General features: G+C 45.2%; 1 protein-coding gene across 1 annotated transcript in view; it reads right to left on the bottom strand.

The window, feature by feature from the left end:
• Positions 1 to 16,973, bottom strand: part of LOC111066338 — an 81,600-nt gene extending 64,627 nt beyond the window's left edge. The window contains 2 exon segments of the mRNA XM_041591937.1: positions 15,111 to 15,173; positions 16,548 to 16,973. The gene's annotated coding sequence lies outside the window, so the exon portion shown is untranslated.
• Positions 16,974 to 17,793: the final 820 nt, after the last annotated feature.

Below are 17,793 nucleotides of genomic sequence, written 5' to 3'. Positions count from 1 at the left end.
ATCTGCAGGGCCCCCCAACTAATTTGGCATAAGTATTTTCTTTTTGTTCCAAGGCTCTCCCCTCTTTCTCTCTCTCTCACACTCTCTTTCTCGCTAAAATGAATTTAAATGCCTCGCAAAATTATGCTATGCAGAAAGTTTCAAGTGAACTCGAGCGCCGGAAGAGTGAAATGCCCTTCAAGCAAAAATGGCAGGCTGTAGCGGCCAGAGAGGTAAAAGGAGAGGCAGTAAAGAGCTTCTTCTTCAGCCGGGCAGAGAGACGATGAAGCTCTTTGCCAAAGGTTTGTAATTCCAATGTTTTTGCAGCCTTACATATGGCCAAATGGGGGGCGGAAATATTTTCAAAGATGTTTCTCTATTTGTGCACATTGTTTATTTTGATTTGCCGTTGAGTAAATTTTAAAGGTGGAATGCTGCCACTCACTGAGGCAGAACGTACTCGTATTGGGTGGCAGGGTGGCTGGCATTCATTTCTAGGAAACTGATCGCATCGATTCATATTTCGCATAACCTTAAGGCACAGCCACAGCCACAGCCACATCTAGGTCCCACTCTTTTGGGCGCATTATGCTGCAGGACTTTGTCGCGTTTTCTGGCTATTCCTGCGGGGTATAATGAATTTAAATGTCGCATAAAAGTATGCTACAGCAAAATGGCATTACGTATACGGCCCCCACCCCCCAAGCAACAACCTTCTCGTTCGTTGCCGAGGGCAAAGTTTACAGTTACCAGCTCTCACTCACCCCTCACCCCCCACCCATTCACCATCTCTTATGTGGTGTCTTCTGTCTTTGCTTTTCGCCTGTCCCTGACTCCAGTCCTCAGCCTGGCCCCACCCCGCCCACCACGACTTCACCTTCACCTTCTCGACTTCTCTGCCATTTGGTGCTGGCGGAAGGGGGGTGGTGCCAGGGTCGGATATACATTCAAATTCATGGCGACGGCCGCCAGGTGGCGTTGCATGTGTCAACGGGCGCGCGGCTCATTTTGTGTGGCGAAATTGTGTGGGCGTGGCTATAGGGGATCAACCGTGGCATCCGTGGGATGGTGCAGGGGGAATGGGGTGGGGGAATGGGCGGGGTGGAGGAGTGCGAATACAAACAACTTGCAACAACTTTGTGAAAAAGTTTTTTCCTTTCGCCCTTCATCGTCGTCGTCGTCGTCACAATTTGCGTTTTTTGCTTGCGCACTTTTTGGCATTACTTCAGTGCCACAGCGGCCGGGACACCACTTCGGGACGCACTCCGGCACGGAGTACCCACTGCCATTGCCACTCGCCCACGCCCACACCCACGCCCACACCCACGCCCACACCCACGCCCACACCCACGCCCACGCCCACCCTCCGAGACCCACTTTCAGGCATCGCGCGTGGGCCATGCAAATAAATTCAAATATTCGCTCTGCGCCCGCAGGTTAAATAAATTTGCGTCGTCCTTTCTGGCCAACTCCACTGCGTCCGCATCCACAGACACATCTACAACCACATCATCGTCCCCAGCAACAAAAACCTCAACTGGAACCCCCAAGTAGTGGAGCTGGGCAGCTCGGCAGCTCGGCAGCTGGGCATCTGCTCAGGTTGCGCGCTGGCGTTGGTGCTTCTTTTTCTTCTTTCTTTTTTGCTCTATTCGGGATTGAAATTTATATGAAATTAAATTATATTTACACTCTGCTTCTTGCCCTCTATGATATTCCCTTTTTAGCAGCAGACGCTTGACACAAATGAAGCTATTTAAACTGGCAGCGCATTATGCGGAACGAAACGGAGCGAAGGATGGCCCCGCAGAGAGAGAGAGCAAGAGAGAGAGAGGGGCAGGGTGAGAGTGGACTGGACAGCATGAATTAACTTCGAGGTGAACAAAGTAGAGTCAATCCCCCAATTGCTAGTTGAGAACGTTTCCCATTGGATGTTGCAGTCCAGTCCAGATCACTTCAATGGGCATCAGTTTTTGCAGTGCCTTTGCTCAACAATTGCCTAGGCCGTAGGGCATTCCATCATTTATATTTTGGTGCATCATTCTGGTTGATATACAATCTTGGGTGCAAGTTAAATAATTTTTGCTAGTGGTTCCCTTTTATTTATTCCTCGCAAATAAAATTATTCCTCTTTCTGTTTTTGGCTGCCTCTCTTTCTGCGTTTGGTGGCAGCTTTTTGCTTAGGAATGTCTACTAATAATTGATAACAGTTCAACGGAAAAGAGAACTTATTCTACTTTAGGGTGAGCCCCAGGCCTCGGGCTTCACTTTCCACTCCACTCTCACCTGTTTGATCATAAATTTACATATAAACTAGCTGGAAAGGTTCTTCATCTCCGGCCCATGCCATTCAGCCGCAGAGAACAATATACATAATAAGCATCTCATCAGGTTCTGGGGGGGGGGAGAGACTGGAAAAAAGTGAGTACACTTCAGGCCAGAGCCAGACTCCTCCAGCGGAGATCTGGAGTTGGCGTTGGGTGGGGTGGATTTTGGGGCAGGATTGAAGTGCTGGTGAGGGGGTGGGGCTGGTCGTGAGTTGATTGGGTCTCGCGGTTGGGTTGGGTTGGGCTGGGTTGCTGAATGCGTGTGCAGAGTGCCTAAATTAGGCAAACGTTGAGAGTTTGAAATTCAGGCAAACATTTCACAAAATTAAACACACAAAAAAACTCTCACAGATACACACACACCCACACACACACCAAATCTGAGGATTTTTTGGTTGCTGAATGCTTTTGCTTGCCAATGCCCAAAATCCAAACACAATCCATCACGTATACGCCGCGGTGTACGGCTTGATTCAATACACGCTGCGGGAAAAATATTTTATATTGCAGGGCCTGGCGAAGGGGTGGGGCAATGGGCATCCCTCCCACCCTAAACACAGCTGCGAAAAGTTTCAGTTGGAAACGCACACAAAATCGCTTCAGGAATAAATCAATTAAATTGTCTTACATTTTTCATTCCAGCATTTTTCTCGTTACCGAATCTGCCAAAACAAAACAAAAAAAAAATGTCCTCCCCAATTTCCATAGCGTAAAATGAAAAGCTGCAAATGTAGACCCTGCCCGCAAAACTGTTTGGCGATTGGTACCCCCAACCGCCCGGTCGCCCGGTCCATCCCTTCCTCCGCTGACCCAAATGGCGCATTCGCAGAGGGACCGACGAACCAACGGACCTGCCCACTCTGGCTGGGCGGACCTGCCCACTGGATCTGAATCTGGGGCGTTGAGGATATGCTGTTTGCATTTTGCGCATTTGACGAGCGAGCATGTCCCCACCGGCCATATCGGTCGCTCGGACTGCAATGTTATTTCCAATTTTCCGTTTTTATACCCTGTTTTCTGCAGAGCAACGGGGCATATTTTTTCCACCAATGAATGGGTACGCGCTAGGAGAAATGTTTGGCTGGAATACCAGACCATGTAGAGTCCCAAGCGGAGCCACAGGAAGGAAGCATATCTTGGAAAAGATGTGAATTTGCCTTCCCCTTACTGTTGCAACGTGTGGCAGGTATCACATATGCCCAAAAAAAAAATAAAAAGAAAATACGATTATGCCAGAAATGTTGCCCTGACAAAGCAATTAAATTTCAACTCAGTGCCGATTGCCGATGGCCGATGGCCGCTGCTGCTGCTGCACCTCCCCTGACACAGATACAGATACAGAGATACCGATACAAATACGGAAACAGTATACGGAATCTGCATCTATACGAGTTGAAGCGTATCAATCATGTAATGGCACTCCGTGTGGGCATGTAATCCACTGAATGATTTATTGCCGAGCCACACACACGCACCCAACATGCAACATGCAACATGCAAGCCAAACAGTTTCTGGCCATGCAATTGAGACTTTGGTTTTTCGTTTTGCATTTTGTGATTTTTGATTTTTGATTCGAGATGCCTTTTGATTGCCGCCATTCGAATTGGTGCGGAATTTGCAACTTTTTCACTTGTTCAAGAATTTCCAAGTGGTTAAGCCTTTTGGCAGCATTTCTACATACTCACAGTGTTGCGGTTCAGGGGGTGAAGCTGTGAGCACTTTATAAAGAGAAGAACTAAGGGAGAAGAATGCTCTTCCATCAGGAAGTTTCTATCGGTTGTCTATAGTCAGGGCAGCAGCAGCAGATACTCCACCAAAGTATATATATCTTTTACAGTTGAAGAGCAGCTTTAATATTATTAATCAACTAGCAGCAAAACTCTCGAGTTACAACTTTTGCTGGAGTTACAAAGTTCCCTTGTTTATTATTAGCGTGGCTCTATCCCTGGTTACGCACCAACTCTGATCACTACTTCTCGCAGTACATCCAGCCTGGTACATCCATCGCCATATCCGCCTGGCTGTGGTTAAGCCGCTAGTGAAACCGCTTCAGCTTGTCACTGCCTGACGTTGCCTGGGTTATTAAACCGCTCGGCACGTTGCGGTTACCCCATCAAGCGAGGATATGGCGCTGGGCTGACGAGCTACAACGACTACTACAACGACAATGATGACGACTAAGCCAAATAAGCAATTTAAAAGCCACAAAGTCAGAGCCAAGACACAGGCTGTGGCTGTGCCTGTGGCTGCAAGCCAACCAATTGCAACTAAATGGAGCAGAGGACATGTCTACCTCTCTGCGAGGATAAAATATGAAGCAGACGTGGCCGGAAGTTGCCTTACAGGTGGTGCCCGTTTGCCAAAGATTTAAGATCACCTTAAGATGGCATAAATGAAGTTTATTCTGCTCATAATTAAAGGCAAAATCTCCTCAAACTTAATGGAAACATTTTCCACATTAAAATAAAAAAAAAAATAAAAAAGATGAATGCGAAGAGGGAAAAATTTCTTTTCTTTTCAACTATCTGTGAAAAATTGTTGAGTCCTGATTTTTTTAGCCTCGAGAATCGGGTATAGGCTTAACCCTTAACGCTGTACCTTAACCCCATATCCACACCTCTTTTGTGTCTCCTTTGCGCCTCTTTTGCACCTTCCCCGAAAAAGTTATCCAAGAAGAAAAATCGATAAACAAAAATTGCTGAAAATAAAAAAAGAAATCGCATAAATATCACAAAAGTTGGGTTGATGGGAGATTGCTATCTTCCCTCTCTTTCGCTCGCTCGCTCTTGCTCTCTCTCTTTTCTCTTTCTGCCTTTCATAAGTGAAGGGACTGCCAGCTGAAAGGGGGCGAACTTTTGAGGCAACTTTGCCTTTTGTTTTTGATGCCTTTTGCCGTAATTCCCATTTTATGGCCAGCTTGCAGCGCAGTCGGCTCGACGGCAGCGACGCGTCAATGCTGTTCCAATGAAGATAATGCCAGGCGAAAGGACGCCCAGGAAAAGGACAGGGCAGGACGGGACAGGACAGGACAGGGCAGGACAGGACAGGAGAGGAGGCGGCGTCAAAGGATGCGGCCCGGGATGAGCAACGGGCAGGACACAAAGAGCTCAAAGTTTTGCTTTATTGTTTCCAAAATGTGCCAAAGTAGAATAAACAAAAGAGCCGCCAAAGACAGATGTTGAATGGCAGTCGGTGGGGGTGGGAGGGGAAGGTTTCCTGCCGGAGTGCGGGGGGATGGGCGAAAAGGATGCCTTGCCGCCTTGGCTGCTGCCGCATACAGCATGTGTTCACCCATCACACATAAAAAGTTGCCCCCCCGCCACACCGGTGTTGTTTCACAGGCAACGAAATGAAAACATCAGCGGACCCCAAAGTCAACCCAAAACTCACCTCTGGCCCTCCCCGCCCACGAGCAGCCCCATGCTAGCCCCAAAGACAACACAAACTTTACCCTTTCTTCGTTGTTGTATTTTGAAACCCTTTGCCCCAGTGTCCCTCAGCACAACACGCAGATTTCTTGGACCCAACAGAAGGGAATCTATTACACAGCCAGACCTTGCAAAATCCGCAACGATCCTGTAACCGATCACATGTAGCCATGGCTATGATTGCGTTCAAATACTTTGGGACAGGCAGTGGATGCTGCAGAGCATTTTGTGGTTCCAGCTTGTCCAGGAGAACATTTTTCCTGAGCTGTTTCAGTTAAGGATTTGGCCCTGGCTGCTGAAAAATTATTATTCCAACATCGATTTTACATCTATGAACTTTTTGGTGAAAGTCATCTCAATTTGTGACTCCAAATGTGGCATGCAACAAAGTTATCGACGGCTTAAGTGTGTCTTACATTGACAAATAATGTCATGGGTGACTTTAGGCATAAAAATTAAATGAGCGATGCTAAGCGCTGAGCAGGAATAATCCATAGCAGTCGCATTTCTTACCCCAGAAACTTGAAATGTTTCAGATATTATTATGATATCAGACAGTCATCACTGACGGTCCTTGCGCATGGAAGTGATAGTACTTATTCGCATATGTAAATACCGACTGCCAGCAGTCGATCATCGATCGATCAATCTGTCAGTCAGTCAATCAGTCAATCAAAGCTGGCATCTTTACTTTCTTTCTTTCTCTGCTGCAATTAAATGTTCAACTGAATGCATTGCACAGTGCCATGAAGCGCCGCAACCGTAATTAGTCAAGTGGCAAGCCAAAAATTGCATTAAATTGATGAAATCAATTATATTTGCTTAGGCAACGCAATTTTGCTGCAAGTGATTGGTGCCATGTCCAATGAACAAGGATGCCGAGGCATTTCTGGCCACTCTGATGCATACATTACATAAGTCTAATCAATTTAATGTGTACCCAGTTTAGTTTATATTTAATTTGAGCCTACAAACAGAGTTCTTAGTTCCTACTTAGTTCTTACTTCTTCGTTGCACGTTTAAGTCATGATAAATCGACCAATAAACATTGCAAAATTTATTGGCAAAATTGGCACAATTAAAAATATTGTCAAATAAGTTGCTCAGCTTGGTACCTTGCCATTGTGATTTCGTTATTGTTTTTTCTGCCTTTGGCCAGTTTCTCTTCCTCCTATTGCTGTGGATATGTCGTTTTTTTTTGTGTCCTTTTTTTTTGTGGTGTGTTCGGGTGGGGTGTTGGGGGGGGGGGGGCATTCTAATGAAAACATTGCGTGAAAGTGAGAACTAAACATTAAGAAAACAAAAAGCCAACACTCGCCGACACACACTGGGGCTCGCTCTGTGTTGCACAATAAACAAGAAATAAAAGCGGAGAAGAAAAAAGGGTTCAACTCCTCGGTGGCTCAGCAAACAAAGCCCCCGTCCACAAAGGGCCCCGCAACGGCAACAGCGGGTGGGGGGAGTCCAAGCAAAATGTGTTTGTCATATGCAAAACAAAGCGAGGCAAAAAGAAGGAAACAACAACAACAGCAACAAAATAAACGGGAAAAGCGAATCAGTGGGTAAACGTAAACGAACACAAAGCCCCAGGGAATGGGAGTGGGCATGGGCATGGGCATGGGCATGGCAAGTTAGGCGATGGGCAGAAGAGCTCACTAGGTCCTGGCAAAACCTTCAGGCAAAACCCCTTTAAAATCGAACAAAATGCGGCCATAAATTGTAAAAAAAAAACTCCACAGAAGAAAATATGCTGCGAATGATACACAAAGAATAAGTCGATTCAAATTTGGAAATTACATATGTGATGAAAGTACATTGGAAATCCGCTTAGAATCGACCTCTATGAGAATCAACAATTAATTGAAGATTTTTCGCTGAGTTCCAGCTGGAAAACTCAATCAAAGCGTTGCCCAAAACTGGCGAAACGGTCGCACCACAATTCATCTGAAAACACTAAAGCCTAATGCCAAGATGCCACACGAAACTCCCGAAATTGCAGCCCCCAATCTAAACGCCGTCAACCTAAACGTATCTATAATAACAAATCAGAAGGGAATGGTGTAAACTTTGCTCCGCAATTTTTGAAAGAAAACCCAATATCCCCCCACGACACGATGCCCCTCCGATACCCAGCAAAAGGAAAACTTTAGGCTCTGTTCTGTCGAAAGTGAAGAGCAGAACCCTTCGGAAACTGAAGCCAGTTAAGAGTGCAGCACCATCTACTCTACTACTTGTAGTTTACTTGGTTACATGTCGTCCTCGTCGCTGGTCAACGAGCACATCCTGTCAGGTGGCGGCAGGCGATGGCAGGCGATTGCAGGTGGTGGTGGTGGTGGTGGCGGTAGGAGCCACAGTGTTGACGAGAAATTCGGTTTCATTTTCAAGTTGTGTGAGTCACACCGCAAGGACTCGGACTGCCAGACCACTTGAGTCTCCCCAATGTCTCTCCTTCTCCATCAGCACCAACAGAGGCTCAGCCTCTGTTCATCGTGTCCTTCGTGTCCTGTGGGCTGTGCTGTCATGTGTGACGCGTGGTTAAAAATTTGATATCCTTGAGGAGCGCATAGGCAAAAACAAAGCCCATGCCATGCACTCGGGCATGAAGAGCAGGCAGGCGAATGAATATATGCTACGATGCTACGATGTATAATGTAAAAATAAAATGTAATTTGAACATGAACAGAGGGCTGAAATGGAGGCAGACACGAGGGCTGACACAAAACAGCAAATTGCTTCGAAGACCAAGTCAATTGAGAGACCCAAAACAGAAACAGAAACAAAAACAAAACAAAAATCAATGACTCGCATGGGTCAGAGATTGTCGTATAAAATATGGATACGATACGCACGCACGTAGGACTGGACATGGACATGGACACAAACTAAGTACACACACTGTGGGGCATGTTTTCTAATTTTAGTTCATAACTGGAGGGGAGGGAGGGGCAGGAAGAAGGGCAGGAAGGAGACTTGATTGAAAGCGTAGAAGGCAAAAATGTCCAATCAAAGTGGAACAAATTTCCATTACTCGTAGAAAATTCAATGGAAATAAAAACAAAATGTAAATGGAAGATGCTTTGCTGTGAGGGGCTCGCAGATCGATGAAAACAGCACAGCACTGGGGGGCAGTAGGTGCCAGTGCTGATCGCTATGATTCCGAAGAGGAAAGATGCCTTTGCAAGAAGTAATCTTCACGTAGGTGCGAGTATTTTTAATTCCTAACTAGGTGCTTGGTCTCTGGATCTCTCAACTCTGAAAGACCGGCCACGGATGGCCTGCTATTTATGAACACACCAACAGACACCCCCCAACAATTTCGATTCTCAGCATGTGCAAATTATGTGTGTGTGTGTGTGGGTGGCATGGTCAGGGGCAGCCATTAAAGGATTTCTTCCTTTGGAGGTAGAATGCGAAGTAGTTTTGCAATTTCAATCTAATTTCACGAGTTGCAAAGTCGCATAGACTTTTATTTCCCATTTCGGTTGCCTCTGCCATTGTGTGGCAAATGGCTGAGGAGGGGGGGATGCACCCCTCAACGATTTATATGCGTTGCACGCAGCGAGAGCAACAGACATACAGACACCCAAGGAAAAAGGGGCAAACGAAATGGCAATCCAAATGGCCAAAGTGCAGTTGAAGCGAGGATAAAGAAGGGTAAAGGCAGCCGCACAAAGGGTGGATGGTGGGGGGGGGGGTCAGTCTGCCACACACACACAGAACATGCACCCCACACCTCTTACAGGTAGGCCGAAGGCAGGAGGCAGAACTCGACCACCGGCAGCAAATAAATAATATTTCTGTCCCGCTTTCGGGGGCTGTGAAAGTTTTCGTTTCATTTCTGTGCGAACGGTTTTGGGGCGACATTGCTGCCAGGATGTTTCAGGATGTTGCCGCCAGCCTTGGGACAGTGCTGGGCAGGGCTGTGCTGTCGGTCCCCCTTGTTGCTGGCCACGTTTTTATGGCCAAATGCAGTGCCATGTTTCGCATAGCGTGTGCAACATAAATTCACTTACCTGTCGCACACACACACACACACACACCCAGGACATACAGGACTCTCACACAGTTACAGATACAGATACATTCTCTGCAGGTGCACGACTCCCCACCGCTCTCTCCCTCTCCCTGTCTCTCTCTCTGCCCCGTAACAGTTGCTGGTTTATGGAAATTAAGCAAGTTTTATATCCTCGCAAACGGGTTGAATACCTAAACGATCAGCAATGCCCCCCTGTTTGTACACGTCCGAGGATATATGCATCTGTGGGCTATATCTGAGCCGGATTTGGTCGAGGTCATCCTGAAATTGCACCCGTGTGAGGCAGGCAAGAGGCAGCGCAGTGTTGCAAGATTGGGGTTAAGATAAGACAAATCTTTGGTATAAGTTGATTTATGCTACCAAAGCCTGTAATTCCCAATCAGTTGGGGGCTAAAGCTTGGCTAAAACAGATGGCCAAAGGGATATGGCGAAGCCATAGAGAAGGTGTGCAGATAATTTTGGCTGAAAGAGAATGGAGTGCGAGGAAACACATATAATAAATAGAAGGGTATGCAAAGGCAATAGGCCTAAGGTAAGACTCAAATAGAAGTGAAGCAGAAGGGAAACGGAGAGCTCGAGAGAGACATTAAATATTTAAGTAAATGAAGCAGAGATTGGATTATGTTCTGGAAGAACCCAGAAATATGAAAGGAGTATGGAGAATGGAGTAAACAAAATCCATAAATTAAATACTGATGCAGATTTCAATGGAAATTCAACTAAAAACGAAAAGAAAGAAGACGAAAATTCTGAATTTCTGTTAGTTTATATTTCAATTAAATATTAAATTAAATAAATTAAATACTTAAACATTAAGTATAATGTAGAATTAATCCTAGGATAAATAAATAGATCAAATAAAATATGTTTTTAAATATTCAAGTAGTATAAAATAGATTCCCATGCGAAATATAATGGCTGGAGTTAATGTAGCTTTAAAAACAAAAAAGTATGCTAATAAATAGAGGTATTAATGAGGCATCCTGGAGGGGCATGGGGCATACCAAAGACTGTGACGATTCAAAGTATTCGAACTTTAAAGAAATGTATGGAAAATAAAATGCGACTTGGATGCCCGTTAACTTTGTAATTTGTAGCCCAAGTTTTATTGGTTTAATTTAATTTTATTTATTCCATAAATCAATGAAACTTAACCTTTCTCTATGGCTTGACTTGCTGCAAAGGGTATGATACACTTCGTTGCCGTCGCTTTCATCCCATCTGGAGTGCTACATTGTCCTTTGCTGTTGCATACCCTTTTCCCTTTTCGCTTTTCCCACATTCCCCACTACACACAATGGCAGGGCCCCATATTTGGCCACAGCAAACATTTATTGCTTCAGACCCTACCCCCGTTCAAGACAAAAACAAACCCCACGAGGAGCCAGCCGCACAACGGCAGCCAGCAGCAGTACGGAAAAAGTAAAGTAAAAAACAGAAACCGGGAGTGAAAATCACCATACAAATGTAACGAACAATGAGGTACAATGCCGGCAAAAACGGGGCATACAACAACAGGCGACAATTGCAACGTGTCAGAGCGACGTTCGTTGCATATTAGTTAAGCACACACACACCGACAGACAGACAGACAGACAGAGAGAGAGAGAGAGAAAGAGTGCCACACAAATGCATCTTACTGAGCCTCAGCCCCGTGCCTGGGTCTATGTCTGTGTGTACGTACACGGGGCGTATGCGCAACGTTTTTCTTTCTTTTTTTTTTGTTGCGTTCACTCACAACTGCGTTGAGGAGCCATATGCCAACATCCGGTTTTCGCACGCGTGCACACACACACACACACATACACACGATGAACGATAAAAATGGGGGAGGCAAAGGGGCACGAATAGAGCCGTAGAGTAAAGCTGAAGCGGTTTCAAGCCCCAATGACAACAAATGGACCATTTGGCGACTTACCTTCCACCTACCCCCTACACGATGATTGTTCTAGGCGCAGAAGAAAGTGCTGGCAACCCCCCCTAAAGGATATACAGACATAAACATTCTCGATCAGTCGAAACGTCCACCTATGCATTTGTCGTTGGAGGCACTACTTGAGCAGTTGAAATCACATAAACCTCCTTAATGATCGACTTTATTCGCCAGTCCACAGTCGAACTACAGGCTGATTAGTCTTACTTGGCGTAGGCGCAGTGTTTTTTCTTCCTTTACTGTGTGCATTCCAACTGGCAGATTTCCATGGTGGAGTGCAATAATCGAGCAGGAAGGGCTCGAGGAAGAGCAAGTACCAGAAGCAGCAGAAGGAGAAGGAGAAAACGCAGAAACGGCAGCCGGAGATAAAAGGGAAGTGCACCAATTACGGGAGGATAGGGAAACAGAACTCAAGTTCGTGTTTGGGATGCGGATGCGGACTGCTGCTGCTGCCGTCGCCAACTGTTGCGGTCAATTAATGAACATCACGAGGACGACGACGACGACAGGCCAACAGCGGATACCGAACCGATTCAGATTGGTCGAGGCAATCACTACCACAAAAACGGTTTTGTAACCACAACAACGGAGATTATGCAGGATGGATTGCTGATGACCAAAAGAGCTTCAAGAGGAAGGGGGGAACATCCATTTTCGAAGTGCCCTGATTACGGTTCCAAGTGCCAAGAGAATTATCATTTGCTCAACAGTTCTCAGGCTCTGTTCTCTCGCTCTCTCTCTATCTCTCTCTCTCTATCTCTCTCTCTCTTTACTGAGTTATTGAGAAGCAGCTCTTGGAATCTATTATGGGGTGCTCTGGCCATCGGCTGACGGTTAGTGTTGGATAGGACAGAAACAAGCAAAGAGCAAGTGTTGGACTATGTCTACTTCCACTTCCACTTCCATTTCCACTAAAAATAAGCTGCAGGACCTGCCCTGTTTTTTAGGTCTAATGTTAAGCGCACTTTAATTAGTCTGCTTGCAGCTTGCCCCATTCCAATGAAAAGGGCGGAATGGCTGTCCCTGCATTTGTTGAATAAACAATCGCCCTTAGATTGAAATTGAAAATCGATGAGGGAGTAGTACGGATATATTTCCAACCCCACCTGCTCATACAATGGCGTTTCCAGCTTTTAAATGACTCGCCTCCGAGCTGCTCTGTAACCCCATAAAGTCATTAACTATCCAGTCACAGCCATGACTGACAGCAGTTTTAGTACGAGTATTTTTTGTTTTATTCTATTTTTTCTTCTTTTTTTTTTGTCCTGGTAGCTGGGAAGGATTGAAAACTAATTAGTGACAAGCCAATGCAGCCATCAAGTTAATGCAATCAGTGTGGGCAGAAAGAGAGAGAGAGAGTGGAGCGTGGGTGGAGTGGAGGTGGAGTGGGTTCAAAGGGGGCTAGTATGAATTCACTTCGATTAACGCTAAATTAGCTTTCGCTGAACTAAACTGAATAGAATAGAACAGAAGAGAAATGAAACGAACGAAACGGAATGGAATGGAACGGAACTGAACTGTGGCTTCGGCTCCGGGTGCGGGTCCGGGTCGGGCAATGTGCATCGAACAAAAGCCAAAACTGTGAGTGGCGGCGGCGGCTGATGACGATGCCGATGCCGATGCTGATGAGAGGGCGATGACGACAAAGACAGCGACAGCGACAGCGACAAGGCTGGAGCATTGGTATGTGCCCGGTACTAGCTGTGGTTTGGGGGGGCTGTGGGGTGGTGACACTTATCTTGCTGCCATTCTGTTCTGTTATGTTCTGTTCATATCCTTGTGCATTGTGCCCAGCCCCATTGGCCATGGCGTGGCGTCCAATGCATTTGGCTATGATTCACAATACAAAAGAAGCAGCAGCAGCAACAGCAGCAGCATCATCCCAAGCAGGGCCCTGTAAAAGTTGTGGGTAGCGGATAAATATATGTATAAGCGGGTTCTATCTATACAAGAAGAATACCCCAGGCCAGCCCCAGCCCCAGCCCCAGCCCCAGTCCCAAGCCCAATCTTTGGTTTGGGTGTCTGTGTGGCTGTGTGTCTGGCAATTTGCTAGGCAAAAGCTGACAAAACAAGTCCCTGACCCCAAAATGAAGGCAACAAAAAGCGTTTGGCTGCTTTGTCAGCTTTCAACCCAGCGCCCCTAAACCTACACCCGCCAGCCCCACAGTCAGCCCCTTGGGCTCTATGCTAATAACCAATATTTTAGAGCCAAACCGCCGTCTGCCGTTGAAATTGTCGCCAGCAACAAAAACAACACACAGAAGGACAACAAAAAAAAAAAAAAAGAAGAGAAAGGAAAGGAAGAACAAGCTGGCAAGAAAGGATTGGGGCTTGTGCGTATGTGAAACTTTGAATACCCTTGCAGAATTATGTGGCATGTGTATGTGGCAGCTCCATGACACAGTCACTAGATTTGGGCATCTGTTTTGGGCATCACATCCATCAGCTATCGCAAAGATTGTTCACATGGATGGGGAAATGCTCTCTCTCTCTCTCTGCAGACTGCAGACCAGCATCTGGACACATATCAAAATACCCTTTGGTAAGGGTATACGCAAGAACTTTGTACTGATAGCTGAATCATGCCGCTGACAAAGGAGCCGTGGCTAGGTGATGGCGGGAGCTGGGCGGTTGATGCTGCAAGGAAGAGGATGTCGGGAATGGGAGAGCTTCACTACGAGGCATTAATTTAACAGGATAATTGAAAATGAATAGTTGCATGTGACCCGAACACGAACCGGGAGTCACAACGGAGTCGGAGTCCGGACAACATCCGTAGATGCGACAAATCAATGCGGGAACCCCGGAAGGGACGCAAGATAATAATTTAAAGGGAATTTCCCTTGAGCCGAGAGAGGAATTGGCCATACCGAAATGGTCTGTGCTATTTATTTATGGACCATTTGAAATTCATTCATTCATCCTGCCAGTCCATTCCATTCCCGATAGTTCTTTACATAACTCAAATCTAATTAAATCGATCAAAGTTTATTAGGCTGCATTTGTTTTGGGATCTTCGATTATCCTTTGGAGTTTTTACTACATAAGTTTGATTCTTTAATGGCTGATTGAACGTTTCACTAGCAGAAACTTTTCTGAATCACTTTACCACAAAAAAACCTTCTTTTGTCGATCAAATCGATTCAGTTTCTGATTGTTACCAAGCCAACAACAACTGAACAACAATTTTAATTGCTTTTGGGCATATCTCTATGAACTGAGAAGAACCAACTTCAGAGCTGAATGCAACGAACAGATTTATCTGAACCCTGAAATTTCTGTAAATTCGTAGAACCCTTCAAGAGCAATTTCATTCCGAGGATATTCGTTAAGGCACTTAAGTTACTTGTTTAAAGCATATCCAAATATGTACATAGATTTAAGTTTATATTGATGCTTTATAGCTTACCTTTAGCCACTAGCTCATATGCTTCGTGGTCAATGAGGGCTCTGCCTGGGGCTGCTGCGGCTGCTGCGATTGTGATTGTAATTATTTGGTTTAGATTTCGATTAGATTTGGTTTTGGTTTTGTGTGTTTCGTGTGTTTGGTTTATTTGGTTTAAAGAGAATTTTACATGAAGAATTTGTGAATTAGGAACACTTTAGAATTTATGTTTAGGCTTAGACTGATGTCTGGCTTGGTTTTGGTATTGGTCTGCTTTCTGGTCTGTTCATCGGCTTCTTAGTTTCGCCTCAATACAACATTGGTTCTTGCCAAGTCGTTAATATCGTACAACAAAATTGAACTGGGCAAACAGAACGAGCGAGCGAACGAACGAACGAACGAACGAAGAAACGAAGGGGAACTACGAGTACGGAAACGAAATGGAAATTACACAATTTTACTGCACTACCATGATATGTTTGGTTTTGTGTACTAGTTAGTTAGTTAGTTAGTATTGATGGGTAAATTTAGGCGTTTGATCGCTAGGCGATCACTATTCATAAGTCCCATTAATGTCAGTCGTGTGTGTATGTGTGGCATGTGGCATGTGGCATTCATAAAACGAGCAATCGATTACCAGTAGCTGATGAGGGGAGAAGGTTCGCTTCGCTTGGATTGCAGCATGCAGAATATTGATGGGGTTTCTTGATGGGTTTTTTTTTGCAAGCAAATCGTTTATGTATGAATTTCCTATTTACAGGTTTGGTGTTTGATGTTTGATGTTTAATGTTGAGGGAGGTCGGTCCGAAGTTCAAGCCAATCGATTGCGAATTTTTTGGGGCGCATAAAGAAACTGTTTTTCTTTCTTTGGGTTTTTTTTTTTCAATTTAAAATAACAAATCGAGTTGCGGAAAGTTTGTTTGTTGTGGAAGGAATAAACTGAATAAAAGTTCAAGACATGTTTAGAACTAGGCAGAACATATAAACAGATATGTGTAGATATATATATAGAGAGAGAGAGAGAGAGACAGACAGAGTGAGGGAGAGAGAGACAGAGAGTGAGTGAAAGAGAATGACAGAGAAAGACAGACAGTTGGTTATATATTGTTGTATTTATATTCGTTAATGGAACAGAACACAAAATAATGAAATGTTTTATTTTGGTTGTTGTCACGAGTCTAGAATCTAAAGTGGAGCATGACAAAGGCACGACTGGGAAAAAAAGTAATGATAAAGATATTGTAGATATTTATGCCGCTAGTGGGCCAAAGATCATTGGTAGTGGGAATTGATAGAGGGACTAAGGCTATGGCTATGTCTATGGGCTAGGGCTAGGGCTAGGGCTAGGGATGCTATCATACGAGTATCATATGGTAAGTATATTATTTTTGGTATAGTAGTACTTAAACAGTCAACGAACACACAATAAACATTTCAATTGTATTCTGAAGAGGAGCTCACATTTTGCAAATGACGACATTTTCGGTTCTTTTTCGAAATCTTTTAGCTTTTATCTGTATCTGTATCTTTGTCTTTATCTTTATTTGGCCTTTACTGTCTTTTTGGCATGGTGGCTTGTTTTGGCTATTTGTTCTTGTTGGTGGTATTGGTGGGTGGCATTGGTTGTGGTGGTACTAGTACTAGTTGTAGTAGCGGTAGTGGTGGTTGTGGTGGTGGTGTTGGTAGTGGTGGAGCGGTTGCATTAGCGGTGAACGAGCGAGCTGTGAGGCGTTGTGGCGGTGAAGCGGTGGTTGGTGCAACGTTTTTATATCGTTTCTCTTTAGCGCTCGCGTTCTCAGTTCCGTTATTGTCTTTTCGATCAGTTTGTTGTACATACATACATACATAAATATTTATCAATTAATTAATTATACATAGTTATTGTCAATGTTTTTGTTGTTGTTGTTGTTGCACAGTATTCGATCTGCAACTGCAAAGTGCCACAAAATAACTCAGTTTGATTTTGATATTTTCCAAGCGTTCGTTTCACTCAGCCTCTCTGCTCTCTTTCGCATGGAGAGACACGCAGCTCCAAAGTTTTAAAAGAACTCCAAATTACAGTAAACGTGTGTGGGGGGGGCAATAATACCAGAGGTGCGTGGTGCTGGGGGGTATTGTTCAGTTCGTTTCGTTTTGGTTTGTTGTAAGGCTGCTCTGATGACGTCGGCGACGGCACGGAACAGGACCGAATCGGGAACGGAACGGAACGGGGCGGCAAGTGGTTGAAGTTAAGGGCAACGAAGTGGCGCAAAAGGGAACACGAAAAAAAACAACAACCAGCCCTGTCAGTGGTGGGATGGCGCGGCAGAGAGCGGGCCATAAGAGGAGTAAGCAGCAGGACGGCGAAGAGAGGCAGCTGAAAACCAACCCTCCCGCTGCCGCTGCTGACTCAGATGGAACAGCAGCTGGGTGGGCAGGGGCAGGGGCAGGGACAGTGACTGGGGGCAGGGGTCGCTAGACGGTTGCCCAGCACTTGCCGAAACGAAAAACTACACAAGAAATTAACCAAAGAAGACATACAGCCACACACAGAGAGAGAGAGAGAGAGGCCTGTTCCGCGTTTCGTTTACCCCAGCAATTCGACGAATCTTTGTCCCGAAAACTGTCAACACACTTGGATAACGGCTACGATTGCTGCACAAATTACGGGCTTTGCTTTTGCTTTGAATTTAATGGAATATTAACGGCCTTGTTCTCATACATACAT

Source organism: Drosophila obscura, unplaced genomic scaffold (assembly GCF_018151105.1).
Source record: "Drosophila obscura isolate BZ-5 IFL unplaced genomic scaffold, ASM1815110v1 contig_165, whole genome shotgun sequence".
Lineage (NCBI taxonomy): Eukaryota > Metazoa > Arthropoda > Insecta > Diptera > Drosophilidae > Drosophila > Drosophila obscura.
This window is presented reverse-complemented; position numbering and strand designations above follow the sequence as displayed.